Source organism: Coregonus lavaretus (genome assembly GCF_964263955.1).
Source record: "Coregonus lavaretus genome assembly, chromosome: 11".
NCBI lineage: Eukaryota > Metazoa > Chordata > Actinopteri > Salmoniformes > Salmonidae > Coregonus > Coregonus lavaretus.
In genome coordinates this window covers 9921291-9936246 of record NC_139998.1, presented here as the reverse complement: position 1 = coordinate 9936246, position 14956 = coordinate 9921291, and positions in this window count along the sequence as shown.

The following is a 14956-nucleotide window of genomic DNA, read 5'->3' as shown; positions in this document are numbered from 1 at the left end:
CCCACGAAGCGCAAACCATATGGGATGGCGTATCGCTGTAGAATGCTGTGGTAGCCATGCTGGTTAAGTATGCCTTGAAACCTAAATGAATCACAGACAGTGTCACCAGCAAAGCACCGCCACACCATAACACCTCCTCATCCATGCTTTACGGTGGGAACTACACATGCGGAGATCATCCGTTCACCCACACCGCGTCTCACAAAGACACGGCGGTTGGAACCAAAAATCTCCAATTTGGACTCCAGACCAAAGGACACATTTCCACCGGTCTAATGTCCATTGCTCGTGTTTCTTGGCCCAAGCAGGTCTCTTCACGTTGATAGTGTTAACTAACGGGGAAAAATCTAGAAAGTTGAGTGAAATTCAATTTCGTGCTTCTCTGCGCGTGCTGATATTTCTTCTGCGCATGCAGCTTAGAGGGAACATTGCCTAGAGTTACTGACTGTTTTGCTAGCGCTGAGGCAATTCCTTCCGATGTTGGAGGGCCAGCATGTGTTGATAAGGTCCGACAACAGGACGGGGGTGGCGTACATCAACAGGCAGTGGGGGACTCGGTCTCTCTCTCTCCTAAACCTGGCCTGCTCGTATGGAGCAGTGCGCATTTCCTGTCGGCCGACGTAGATGTTCACGCATTGCAAGAAAACGCGCATTGTCGTCTGTTCTTCTCAATGAGGGATCTGGGCGCTCCGTTGGGAACGGATGCTTTGGCGTATCAGTGGCCTCTGACCCTGTTCTATGTGTTTCCTCCAGTGGACCTGATTCAGGCCACCGTGGAGAGGGTCCATCAAGAGGGTGTATTGTTGATTCTGGTGACCCAGACAACCATGGTTCCCGGAGATCATCTGCCTGTTGGGCGGGGACCCATGGAGGGTTCCGTGTCATCGGGATCTATTGACCCAGGCACAAAGGAGAGTTTGGCACCCACGACCGCAGATATAGAATCTGTGGGTTTGGCCCCTGAAAGGTTTAATTTGATGGCTAGGGGTTTACCCTCGAACGTGAGTACGACTATACAATCGGCGCTTGCGCCCTCTTTGGGAGGGTTGTATTCATAAATGTGGTACGTGTTGGAGGGTTGATGTCAGGTTAAAGGAATTTATCATTTGCAGAGCTCTTTGGTGGACATTTTGATGTTCTTTCAATAACTTTTGGAGCACAGCCTTTCTTTTTCCACATTGAAGGTTTATATGGCAGCCATCTCGGCGTGCCATGTAGGGATTGACGGCTCTACCCTGGGGTCTCATCCTCTTGTGGTGCAGTTCCTGAAAGTCATGCGTTGGCTCAGACCAGTGTCTAAGCCTATGGCACCAACCTGGGACCTGGCTTTTGTCCTGGACACTGTTTGAGCCTCCTTTTGAACCATTGGAGTCTGTGGACCTGAAGGTCCTTTCGTAAAAGACTGCCCTGCTGACGGCCTTGGCGTCGGCCAAGCTTGTTGGGGAGCTCCATGAGCTGTCAATACACTCTTCCTGTTTGGAGTTCGGGTCTGGCATCTCCAAAGTCATGTTACGTCCTAATGCAGCTTTTGCTCCTAAGATTATGCCTATGTCTTACAGGTTCCTGGCTTTCGAGCTGTTCTCTTTCTCACTTCCTCCGTTTGCTTCCAGGGAACAATGGAGGTTGAATGGCCTGTGTCCGGTGCACGCTTTACACACGTATATGGATAGGACCAAGGATATCCATGTTTGTGACCAGCTTTTTGTCTGTTTCGCTAATCCAGCTCAGGGTAGGGAGCTTTCTAAGCAGCGTATTTCTCATTGGATTGAGAACAGCAAAGGACAGCAAAGGACAAGGGTTGCCTAGCGGTGTGTGTGCTCACTCCACTGGCGGCTTCTTGCGCATTGTTCAGGGGCATGACGATCTGTGATATCTGTGCTGCAGCGAGTTGGGGTTCCCACATTCCTTTGTGAGTTTTTGTCACTTGGATTCAACTGCTCCCAGTGTGGCTCATAGTGTTCTTATGGCTATGTCTGGGAGTGGGTGTTAGGCAGCGTGCATTTATCCGTCACAGTTCCCTGTGGGTTTGAACCTTGGGCGGCCTTGGCAGCGCGCAAGTAGACATTTTCCAGGTTACTGCAGGTTTGCTGTGGGTTTGAGCCTCGGGCTGCCGCGGTTCATTGACTCTGGTCGATGCTATGCAGCACGTGTGCACTTTACCAAGTCACGACAGGTGTTCTGTTGTTTTGGACTTGCGGTTCCTTGTACGAGTTTTTACATTTCAGGCTGGCAACGTAAGTATTGTTTTTGGAACCGTGGGGTCTATGGACTTTTGCTGCAGTGGCAGCGTGTCAGTGCGCATAGCCAAGTTGCGGCAGATTCTGGTTCCCTATATGGGTCTCTGACAGTTCAGGCTTCTCAGGTAACTATTAGGAAAAAAGTTGCTTCTATAACCCTTTTTTAGAGCCGGTGGAACCTGTGTGTGCTTGGGCTGCCGTGGGCCTTCTAGTTTGGTACCCTCTGAGCCGGCTTGGGGTGTGATTGTATGTTATACCGAATGACTGACTGAAAGGGAAATACAGTTATGAATATAACTACTGTTCCCTGAAGGAGGGAAAGAAGTATAACATATTTTGGACCGTGCTGTCAAGGGGTTTGGGCTCGCTGAAGAGCGGTACTGAATTGAAGAAATGAATGCGAGCGCCGGTATTATAGCCAGGAAGTCGGGGCTTCTGAGGGCGGGCTCAGTATTCTTCAGGTGAATATGATTGGTCATTGACTCCCATAGTATGTTATACTTAATTCCCTCCATCAGGGAACAGTAGTTATATTCATAACTGTCCGTTATTTGGAGGTTTTTTAATAACTTCCTTAAAACTTTCACTGAATGTTTCAATAACACTGCTAGGTTCTTTTGTTTTTACTTTTTTGAACTTCAAGCACAGATAGGACACATGGAAATGAATTTCCTTAGGCATTAATAATGCAAACACATTTGTTTTTTTATTGTGACACAGCATCAGTGCGATTTCAACCTATAATATTCTGTTCAAAATCCATGGAATTAATCCACTGCGCCACCAGGATGGAGCTACCATGCCATGTTTTTTTACCCATCCAAAGCTGTTCTATTCAAACAGATCCCATTTCCAAGGAAACAAGCATTCATTAAGCCCAGGCATGGCCACACCTGAACACAACACTTAACAAGATAGAGGATAGTTTTGTTGATGCTGAGAATGGAATGTATATGTTTTTAAATAACATTCATAGAATGTTCTCTTAAAATTACTCATGTTTTCTTGTGTTTTTTATGGACAGTGTTTTTCATGTTCTGAGAACGGAATGTATGTTTTTAAATAAAATTCTTAGAACGTTCTCTGGACGTTACTTAAGGTTTCTTGTGGTTTTTATGGAAACTTTTCGTGACGTTCTCGGAACAATTTGCAAACAAGACTTTAAATAGAACCATGAGGAAACCTGTAGGAAATGTTATGCTGAAGTACTGAAATTCTCACAGAAAAACGTTGTTTCTAATGTTCTTGGAAACATTCCCAATGTCAAACCAGTTGGAGAACATTCCTAGAACATTGCCAAACTTTTAATTAAATGTAACAATGTTTGAACCTTTAGTAAACTTTCTGTTAAAGTAATGAAATACCAAGTTCCTTAAATGTGCTGAGAATGTTCGTAAGCCAAGCAATTACATTTTACATTTACATTTTAGTCATTTAGCAGACACTCTTATCCAGAGCTACTTACAGTTAGTGAGTGCATACATTATTTTTTGTAAATCATTTTTTTCATTCTGGCCCCCCGTGGGAATCGAACCCACAACCCTGGCGTTGCAAGCGCCATGCTTTACCAACTGACCTACACTGGCCCTTTTTCCAGTACTGGACACACTGACGTTACGCACAGATGCGTGAGACTCTTGGCGGCAGTAAGAAAGCCATTTGCGACCATTCAACATAGATTTACGTTTTTATGACTTCTAAACAAAATAATTTTTAACGTTCTCATATGCTTACAATGATGTTTTGATTCTTGCTTGAACAGTCGCTATGACTACATTTGGTTGTGATCTTTGCAAAATATATATTTTGGATGCAGCAGTTGTTAGCTAGAATGCTAACGCTCATTGATATAGGCTGTAGCAAAAGCTAGCTAGAGAGCCATTTTACTGGTTGAAGTATTTTTTAAGTATAATGCCGTTGATTTTCGATGATGACACAAACATTATATTAAGCAGGACAGTCATACAAGCCTTAAAATCGAATTATAATCCACAAGTAGTGTGAAATGCACTCATAAGCAACATGTAAAAATAGGCTTTTTCTGCTGGCGTTCTTAAAGAACTCCTCCTTGTTCTGCCACCAACTTGCGCACAAGTTCAGATAGTACCTCACCGTTTCACTGTTTCGAAGCGTTTTCTTCCATTTCGTGCCTAGTGAACACAACCCTGTCCAGCACAATCTCTGGGCCGTAGTTGGAGCGTATAACTAACTAGGCCTGGAGACTTTCACCCAGCCACGTTAAGGTGAATTGAAAACTCATCCTGCCCTATTTCCAGAAAGTTGTATGCAAAATAACCATAGGACAACCACGCTCTCACCTAGATCTATGAAATTCTCAGAACGTTATTTTTCTCTCTCTCTCTCTCTCTCTCTCTCTCTCTCTCTCTCTCTCTCTCTCTCTCTCTCTCTCTCTCTCTCTCTCTCTCTCTCTCTCTCTCTCTCTCTCTCTCTCTCTCTCTCTCTCTCTCTCTCTCTCTCTCTCTCTCTCTCTCCCTCCCTCCCTCCCTCCCTCCCTCCCTCCCTCCCAGGGAAGTAGTGCTCCAGCTACAGACAGAGCAGCGATATTAGAAATGGAAAAGGAAGCGAAACATCTCACTATCCTTTTTTTCTGGTTCATATACAGTCAATGAACTAGCATATCAGACACAGCTGCTATGGCATTGGTGACTATAGGAGAGGCACCCCTTAAAGGACAATTCCGCCACTTTGTAAGAAGTTATTATGCTGTTAGTATATACTGTATGTACTACTGTCAGATTTTATGTTTTATCGTTTTTGTTAGTCTCTTAGTTAGCCTGCAGTTAGCTTAGCTAGCTGGCTATTCATGATTTTGCCCAGAAGGATACAGCCTTTACCAAAATTGACTTTTCATAGCAGGTTTAGAATTTACGCAGCAGGTTAGGATAATTAGGTTAAGGTTAGGAAAAGGGTTAGGGCTAAAGTTAGCTAAAATTCAAAAAATGTAACTTTTGACGTCAATTTGACAAAAGCTGTATTCCATCTAGACATGACCGCTATCAAGCATAGACAAAGCTTAGTCTAAATATATTGCTTATGTCATAAGTTATGAGTACATTTCACATTACTCTTGGGTTGTAAATATATTATAATGCTTGCATAAATGTCATGCTGAATATATGTTCATGTCATTGTCACCAATCAACTATAATGCACTCAAAATTAATTTGAATTTAGATGCTAACTAGCTATGCTAACCATAACATAGAGTTACTGTATGTAGATAGCATGCTAGCTAGCCCGACTGCTACATCCAAAATAATAGTGTTTGCTACAATAACGGCCGACTTTCATCTTAGCGACTGTTTTTAACAACAGTCCAAAAAACATGTAGGCGTGTTAGAAGAACACAAAATGCATTATGAAATGTACAGGCAAATCATTATGGAATTCTAGTCGCTCAGCCTGTATCTTTGGTGCTAACGTTAGCAATGCTAGCTAGCTAAGCATCTAAACCTGTTGCATCTGAAATAAAGTGTTTCCAACAAAAACGAACACAAACAGCCTCCGCGACTGTCCAAGCAAACACTGGAGGCCTTTTGGAACAAACATTTGGAAAGGGCACAATAGCTGCCGGAGCTGCAACTCTGGTCGGTGATGGTGGGAGTGGTTTTGCCGAATGGAGTCGTGGGAGTTTGAGCCTTGAACATTGGCGTACGCTACCTATAAATATAAAACTATAGGTTTTTGAGCGTCTATTTAAAATATTTACAGATGTTATTAGACAAAGACAACCAGAGTAACATATAGCCTAGCAGGGTGTTCCAATATGATCCAATACCAACTGACCTACACTGGCCCTTTTTCCAGTACTGGACACACTGACGTTACGCACAGATGCGTGAGACTCTTGGCGGCAGTAAGAAAGCCATTTGCGACCATTCAACATAGATTTACGTTTTTATGACTTCTAAACAAAATAATTTTTAACGTTCTCATATGCTTACAATGATGTTTTGATTCTTGCTTGAACAGTCGCTATGACTACATTTGGTTGTGATCTTTGCAAAATATATATTTTGGATGCAGCAGTTGTTAGCTAGAATGCTAACGCTCATTGATATAGGCTGTAGCAAAAGCTAGCTAGAGAGCCATTTTACTGGTTGAAGTATTTTTTAAGTATAATGCCGTTGATTTTCGATGATGACACAAACATTATATTAAGCAGGACAGTCATACAAGCCTTAAAATCGAATTATAATCCACAAGTAGTGTGAAATGCACTCATAAGCAACATGTAAAAATAGGCTTTTTCTGCTGGCGTTCTTAAAGAACTCCTCCTTGTTCTGCCACCAACTTGCGCACAAGTTCAGATAGTACCTCACCGTTTCACTGTTTCGAAGCGTTTTCTTCCATTTCGTGCCTAGTGAACACAACCCTGTCCAGAACAATCTCTGGGCCGTAGTTGGAGCGTATAACTAACTAGGCCTGGAGACTTTCACCCAGCCACGTTAAGGTGAATTGAAAACTCATCCTGCCCTATTTCCAGAAAGTTGTATGCAAAATAACCATAGGACAACCACGCTCTCACCTAGATCTATGAAATTCTCAGAACGTTATTTTTCTCTCTCTCTCTCTCTCTCTCTCTCTCTCTCTCTCTCTCTCTCCCTCCCTCCCTCCCTCCCTCCCTCCCTCCCAGGGAAGTAGTGCTCCAGCTACAGACAGAGCAGCGATATTAGAAATGGAAAAGGAAGCGAAACATCTCACTATCCTTTTTTTCTGGTTCATATACAGTCAATGAACTAGCATATCAGACACAGCTGCTATGGCATTGGTGACTATAGGAGAGGCACCCCTTAAAGGACAATTCTGCCACTTTGTAAGAAGTTATTATGCTGTTAGTATATACTGTATGTACTACTGTCAGATTGTATGTTTTATCGTTTTTGTTAGTCTCTTAGTTAGCCTGCAGTTAGCTTAGCTAGCTGGCTATTCATGATTTTGCCCAGAAGGATACAGCCTTTACCAAAATTGACTTTTCATAGCAGGTTTAGAATTTACGCAGCAGGTTAGGATAATTAGGTTAAGGTTAGGAAAAGGGTTAGGGCTAAAGTTAGCTAAAATTCAAAAAATGTAACTTTTGACGTCAATTTGACAAAAGCTGTATTCCATCTAGACATGACCTCTATCAAGCATAGACAAAGCTTAGTCTAAATATATTGCTTATGTCATAAGTTATGAGTACATTTCACATTACTCTTGGGTTGTAAATATATTATAATGCTTGCATAAATGTCATGCTGAATATATGTTCATGTCATTGTCACCAATCAACTATAATGCACTCAAAATTAATTTGAATTTAGATGCTAACTAGCTATGCTAACCATAACATAGAGTTACTGTATGTAGATAGCATGCTAGCTAGCCCGACTGCTACATCCAAAATAATAGTGTTTGCTACAATAACGGCCGACTTTCATCTTAGCGACTGTTTTTAACAACAGTCCAAAAAACATGTAGGCGTGTTAGAAGAACACAAAATGCATTATGAAATGTACAGGCAAATCATTATGGAATTCTAGTCGCTCAGCCTGTATCTTTGGTGCTAACGTTAGCAATGCTAGCTAGCTAAGCATCTAAACCTGTTGCATCTGAAATAAAGTGTTTCCAACAAAAACGAACACAAACAGCCTCCGCGACTGTCCAAGCAAACACTGGAGGCCTTTTGGAACAAACATTTGGAAAGGGCACAATAGCTGCCGGAGCTGCAACTCTGGTCGGTGATGGTGGGAGTGGTTTTGCCGAATGGAGTCGTGGGAGTTTGAGCCTTGAACATTGGCGTACGCTACCTATAAATATAAAACTATAGGTTTTTGAGCGTCTATTTAAAATATTTACAGATGTTATTAGACAAAGACAACCAGAGTAACATATAGCCTAGCAGGGTGTTCCAATATGATCCAATACCAACTGACCTACACTGGCCCTTTTTCCAGTACTGGACACACTGACGTTACGCACAGATGCGTGAGACTCTTGGCGGCAGTAAGAAAGCCATTTGCGACCATTCAACATAGATTTACGTTTTTATGACTTCTAAACAAAATAATTTTTAACGTTCTCATATGCTTACAATGATGTTTTGATTCTTGCTTGAACAGTCGCTATGACTACATTTGGTTGTGATCTTTGCAAAATATATATTTTGGATGCAGCAGTTGTTAGCTAGAATGCTAACGCTCATTGATATAGGCTGTAGCAAAAGCTAGCTAGAGAGCCATTTTACTGGTTGAAGTATTTTTTAAGTATAATGCCGTTGATTTTCGATGATGACACAAACATTATATTAAGCAGGACAGTCATACAAGCCTTAAAATCGAATTATAATCCACAAGTAGTGTGAAATGCACTCATAAGCAACATGTAAAAATAGGCTTTTTCTGCTGGCGTTCTTAAAGAACTCCTCCTTGTTCTGCCACCAACTTGCGCACAAGTTCAGATAGTACCTCACCGTTTCACTGTTTCGAAGCGTTTTCTTCCATTTCGTGCCTAGTGAACACAACCCTGTCCAGCACAATCTCTGGGCCGTAGTTGGAGCGTATAACTAACTAGGCCTGGAGACTTTCACCCAGCCACGTTAAGGTGAATTGAAAACTCATCCTGCCCTATTTCCAGAAAGTTGTATGCAAAATAACCATAGGACAACCACGCTCTCACCTAGATCTATGAAATTCTCAGAACGTTATTTTCTCTCTCTCTCTCTCTCTCTCTCTCTCTCTCTCTCTCTCTCTCTCTCTCTCTCTCTCTCTCTCTCTCTCTCTCTCTCCTCTCTCTCTCTCTCCCTCCCTCCCTCCCTCCCTCCCTCCCTCCCTCCCAGGGAAGTAGTGCTCCAGCTACAGACAGAGCAGCGATATTAGAAATGGAAAAGGAAGCGAAACATCTCACTATCCTTTTTTTCTGGTTCATATACAGTCAATGAACTAGCATATCAGACACAGCTGCTATGGCATTGGTGACTATAGGAGAGGCACCCCTTAAAGGACAATTCCGCCACTTTGTAAGAAGTTATTATGCTGTTAGTATATACTGTATGTACTACTGTCAGATTTTATGTTTTATCGTTTTTGTTAGTCTCTTAGTTAGCCTGCAGTTAGCTTAGCTAGCTGGCTATTCATGATTTTGCCCAGAAGGATACAGCCTTTACCAAAATTGACTTTTCATAGCAGGTTTAGAATTTACGCAGCAGGTTAGGATAATTAGGTTAAGGTTAGGAAAAGGGTTAGGGCTAAAGTTAGCTAAAATTCAAAAAATGTAACTTTTGACGTCAATTTGACAAAAGCTGTATTCCATCTAGACATGACCGCTATCAAGCATAGACAAAGCTTAGTCTAAATATATTGCTTATGTCATAAGTTATGAGTACATTTCACATTACTCTTGGGTTGTAAATATATTATAATGCTTGCATAAATGTCATGCTGAATATATGTTCATGTCATTGTCACCAATCAACTATAATGCACTCAAAATTAATTTGAATTTAGATGCTAACTAGCTATGCTAACCATAACATAGAGTTACTGTATGTAGATAGCATGCTAGCTAGCCCGACTGCTACATCCAAAATAATAGTGTTTGCTACAATAACGGCCGACTTTCATCTTAGCGACTGTTTTTAACAACAGTCCAAAAAACATGTAGGCGTGTTAGAAGAACACAAAATGCATTATGAAATGTACAGGCAAATCATTATGGAATTCTAGTCGCTCAGCCTGTATCTTTGGTGCTAACGTTAGCAATGCTAGCTAGCTAAGCATCTAAACCTGTTGCATCTGAAATAAAGTGTTTCCAACAAAAACGAACACAAACAGCCTCCGCGACTGTCCAAGCAAACACTGGAGGCCTTTTGGAACAAACATTTGGAAAGGGCACAATAGCTGCCGGAGCTGCAACTCTGGTCGGTGATGGTGGGAGTGGTTTTGCCGAATGGAGTCGTGGGAGTTTGAGCCTTGAACATTGGCGTACGCTACCTATAAATATAAAACTATAGGTTTTTGAGCGTCTATTTAAAATATTTACAGATGTTATTAGACAAAGACAACCAGAGTAACATATAGCCTAGCAGGGTGTTCCAATATGATCAGAAAACTACAGAAGGGTTATATATATAGCTGAAAATGACTGTCCATAATTTATTGTAGAGTTCTCATCAGGCTTGAAAATTCGAGCCTGGTGTTACCCAAGTCCGGTGAGCTGAAGCCCAAGCCCGACATCACAGAAATGTAATGAGCCCAAACATGAAAAAAAGCCTGATTTCTAGAATACAGTATATTGATGTAAACTGGTGTTGAGAACAATGCGGCAGAGGTGGACGTTAGCGGAGTGAGGAGACGAGGAAACAGCCCTTGTCTTACAAAAATGCGGAGAGAAGAAAACTGACCTTAGTTATGATCAACTGAATGATGAAAATATTGGAATAAAGTTGGCTAATGCAATTGATGGCATGTATCAAATTCTTGCTTATACTGAAACTCCCAAAGTCCAACCGTTATACTAAATTTAAAGCAATAGCTGTGTGTGGTCAATTATCAATTCAGCACTGTTTTGATTGGGACAGCTTCATCGCGCTGCTTTGAGACAAGCGTGGAGTACTTGATAAATCAATCAACATCAGAATTGTTTTTCACTGAATCTTAGTTTTTTGGATATTTGGTAATAATTAAGATGGAAAAATGTTAGGTTGAGGTGAGTGCTCATGATCATCTTTACTCTAGTTTGCTCATGTTTTAGCTGATCAGAACATTTAGCAAGCATGTTATGCAACTTAACAAGTGGATTTTGCTCTTCACTCGTGTAGTATCCTGTCCTACTCAAAAGTCTGTGACTAAAATAGTAATCAATCAATGTGAAATAGTTTCAATGGCATTATAAAAAAAACATGCTTCTGGCAAACAGTTGAGGCAAGCTCATATTCTCACATGCAAACTAGTTTTTTGGCAAACTGTTGCGGCAGATTTGCAGCGACTTCTTTCCTTCTGGCAAAAAATGATGTGAAATTTGTGGCGAACATTCTACAGTTTGTGTCACGACTTCCTCCGAAGCTGCCTCCTCTCCTTGTTCGGGCAGGCTTCGGCATTTGTCGTCACCGGCCTTCTAGCCACTGCCACTCCTCATCTCATCATTCCATTTGTTTTGTCTTGTTTATTACACACACCTGGTTCATATCCCCTCATCAGTACCTGTATAAGTGTTCCCTCTGCCCCCTTGTCTTTGTGTGTGATTGTTTATTGTGGAGATGATTATAGCTCGGTAGAGCTCTTTTGTATTTTGTATCGCCGGGATATTCACCCGTGTGCCTTGTTGTTTTCCAGTGCGCCGTATATCTGCACTGGAGTGTTTTACGCATAGCTGCGTACCGCTGTGTTACGGAATAAACCATTTATTCTGTGAATTACCCTCCGGCGCCTGACTCCTTGTAAATCACTCACCACAGTTTGCTGAAAACTCAGTATGAATATGCAAATTATATCAGGTAGTAACAACATTGAAATGCTGTATCTACATAAACCAAATCACATATAACTTTAAATGAACTTTCTTCTCACAGAGAAAACTAAACTAAACATACTAAATTTACTAAATATACTAAACAACATGTATTCAATGTCTTAACAGATAACAATACATCCAATACAAATTGAAATCATCAGCATGCTAAAGAAGAAAAGACCATTGACTGGATACTTCCCAAATAAATTGTTTATTTAATCTTTTTATGTACAGTTGACGTTGGAAGTTTACAAACATTTAGGTTGGAGTCATTAAAACTCGTTTTTCAACCACTCCACACATTTCTTGTTAACAAACTATAGTTTTGGCAAGTCGGTTAGGACATCTACTTTGGAGGTGTACCCGCGGATGTATTTCAAGGCCTACCTTCAAACTCAGTGCCTCTTTGCTTGACATCATGGGAAAATCAAAAGAAATCAGCCAAGTTGTAGACCTCCACAAGTCTGGTTCATCCTTGGGAGCAATTTCCAAACACCTGAAGGTACCACGTTCATCTGTACAAACAATAGTTGTGACACTCTGGCTCCATAGACTTTGATATTTGAGCCAGGGTTGTTCATTGTCGTTTGTTTGAGGGTATTTCTATGTTGGGGATCTAGTTGTTTCATTTCTATGTTTGGGTTTTGTGCTTGTTTAGTCATATGACTCCCAATCGGAGGTAACGAGTGTCAGCTGTCGGCTCGTTATCTCTGATTGGGAGCCATATATATTCTGTGTGTTTTCTCCTTTGTTTTGTGGGTTATTGTTCCATTGTTCCTGTTGTTCCTGTGTTCCAGTGTTCCGTGTTTTTGTCACTGAGGACGTTACGATCGTGTTTTGTTTCATTTTCGTGTGTGCGCTTTATTAAAATAAAGTATGTACGCTTATCACGCTGCGCCTTGGTCCGCTCATTTCGAAGACGATCGTGACAGAATAACCCACCATAAAAGGACCAAGCAGCGTGTACAGGAGCAAAGAGACTGGACATGGGTGGAGGCGCCGGGTAAGGAGATCGAGAGGCTGGCGATGGCCCAGGTGGGCAAATCGTGGTCCTGGGAGGACATGCTCGGGGGCAAGGGACCTTGGGGGAAGATCAAGGCCCTGGCGAGAGAGGAGCATCGGCGGCAGCAGGTTTTTCGTCGGAAGGACGAGAGGCAACCCCAATAAATTTTTTGGGGGGGGCACATGGCTTGGGCAGCTGGGCAGCAGGAGGCTGCCACAGGGAGAAAAGGAGAGAAGGCTAACGGAGTACGGGAGTCATTGGCGAGTAGAAGGAGGGAAGTGTGTGTGGCACGGCGTGAAGGACTGATGTGTGTTGCCAGTCCGGTCCGGCCCGTTCCTGATCCTCGGTTGAGGCCAGTGGTGTGTGTTCCCGGTACGGACCGGCCTGTTCCTACTCCAAGCACCAGGTCCACGGTGTGCTACGCCAGTCCGGTCCGGCCTATTCCGGCCACTCGCACCAGGGATGCGGTGCGCGTCGCCAGCCCGGCCCGGCCTGTTCCGGCCACTCGCACCAGGGATACGGTGCGCGTCGCCAGCTCAGCCCGGCCTGTTCTTACTCCACGCACCAGGGATACGGTGCGCTTCGCCAGCCCAGCCCGGCCTGTTCCTACTCCACGCACCAGGGATGCGGTGCGCGTCGCCAGCCCGGCCCGGCCTGTTCCGGCCACTCGCACCAGGGATACGGTGCGCGTCGCCAGCCCAGCCCGGCCTGTTCCTGCTCTCCGCACTAGGCGTGAGGTGAGTCCCCAGGGTCCAGCATGCCCTGTTCCGGCTCCCCGCACTAGGCGTTATGGGAGTCCCCAGGGTCCAGCATGCCCTGTTCCGACTCCCCGCACTAGCCCTGAGATGCGTGTCCTCAGCCCGGTACCTCCAGTTCCGGCACCACGCATCAGGCCTGCGGTGCGTCCCCAGGGCCAAGCATGCCCTGTTGCTGCTTCCCGCACTAGCCCTGAGATGCGTGTCCTCAGCCCGGTACCTCCAGTTCCGGCACCACGCATCAGGCCTACGGTGCGTCCCCAGGGTCCAGCATGCCCTGTTGCTTCTCCCCGCACTAGCCCTGAGATGCGTGTCCTCAGCCCGGTACCTCCTGTTCCGGCACCACGCACCAGGCCTACGATGCGCCTCAGACGGCCAGAGTCTGCCGTCTGCCCAACGGGGCCTGAACTGCCCGTCTGCCCAAAGCCTGCAAAGCCGCCCGTCGGCCATGAGCAGCCAGATCCGTCAGCCAGCCATGAGCAGCCAGATCCGTCAGCCAGCCATGAGCAGCCAGATCCGTCAGCCAGCCATGAGCAGCCAGATCCGTCAGCCAGCCATGAGCAGCCAGATCCGTCAGCCAGCCATGAGCAGCCAGATCCGTCAGCCAGCCATGAGCAGCCAGATCCGTTAGCCAGCCATGAGCAGCCAGATCCGTCAGCCAGCCATGAGCCGTCCAGCCAGGATCCGCCAGAGCCGTCCAGCCAGGATCCGCCAGAGCCGTCCAGCCGGGATCCGCCAGAGCCGTCCAGCCGGGATCCGTCAGAGCCGTCCAGCCAGGATCCGCCAGCCAGCCAGGATCCGCCAGAGCCAGCCAGCCAGGATCCGCCATTTAGTCAGGTGCTGCCCCTTAGCTCGGTGTTGCTCCTTATCCTGGTGCTGTCCCTTATCCTGGTGCTGTCCCTTAGCCTGGTACTGCCCCTTAGTCCGGTACTGCCCCTTAGTCCGGTACTGCCCCGTAGTCCGGTGCTGCCCCTTAGTCCGGTGCTGCCCCTTAGCCCGGTGCTGCCCCTTGTCCCGGTGCTGCCCCTTATCCCGGTGCTGCCCCTTATCCCGGTGCTGCCCCTTAGTCCGGTGTTGCCCCTTAGTCCAGGTGGGGTTAGTTGGAGGGTGGTCATTGGGAGGAGGCTACCGAAGCAGGTTGTGACTGTGGTGGGGTGGGGATCACGACCGGGGCCAGAGCCGCCACCGTGGACAGACGCCCACCCAGACCCTCCCCTAGTCCTGATGTTGGTGCGCCCGGAGTTCGCACCTTTAGGGGGGGGTACTGTGACACTCTGGCTCCATAGACTTTGATATTTGAGCCAGGGTTGTTCATTGTCGTTTGTTTGAGGGTATTTCTATGTTGGGGATCTAGTTGTTTCATTTCTATGTTTGGGTTTTGTGCTTGTTTAGTCATATGACTCCCAATCGGAGGTAACGAGTGTCAGCTGTCGGCTCGTTATCTCTGATTG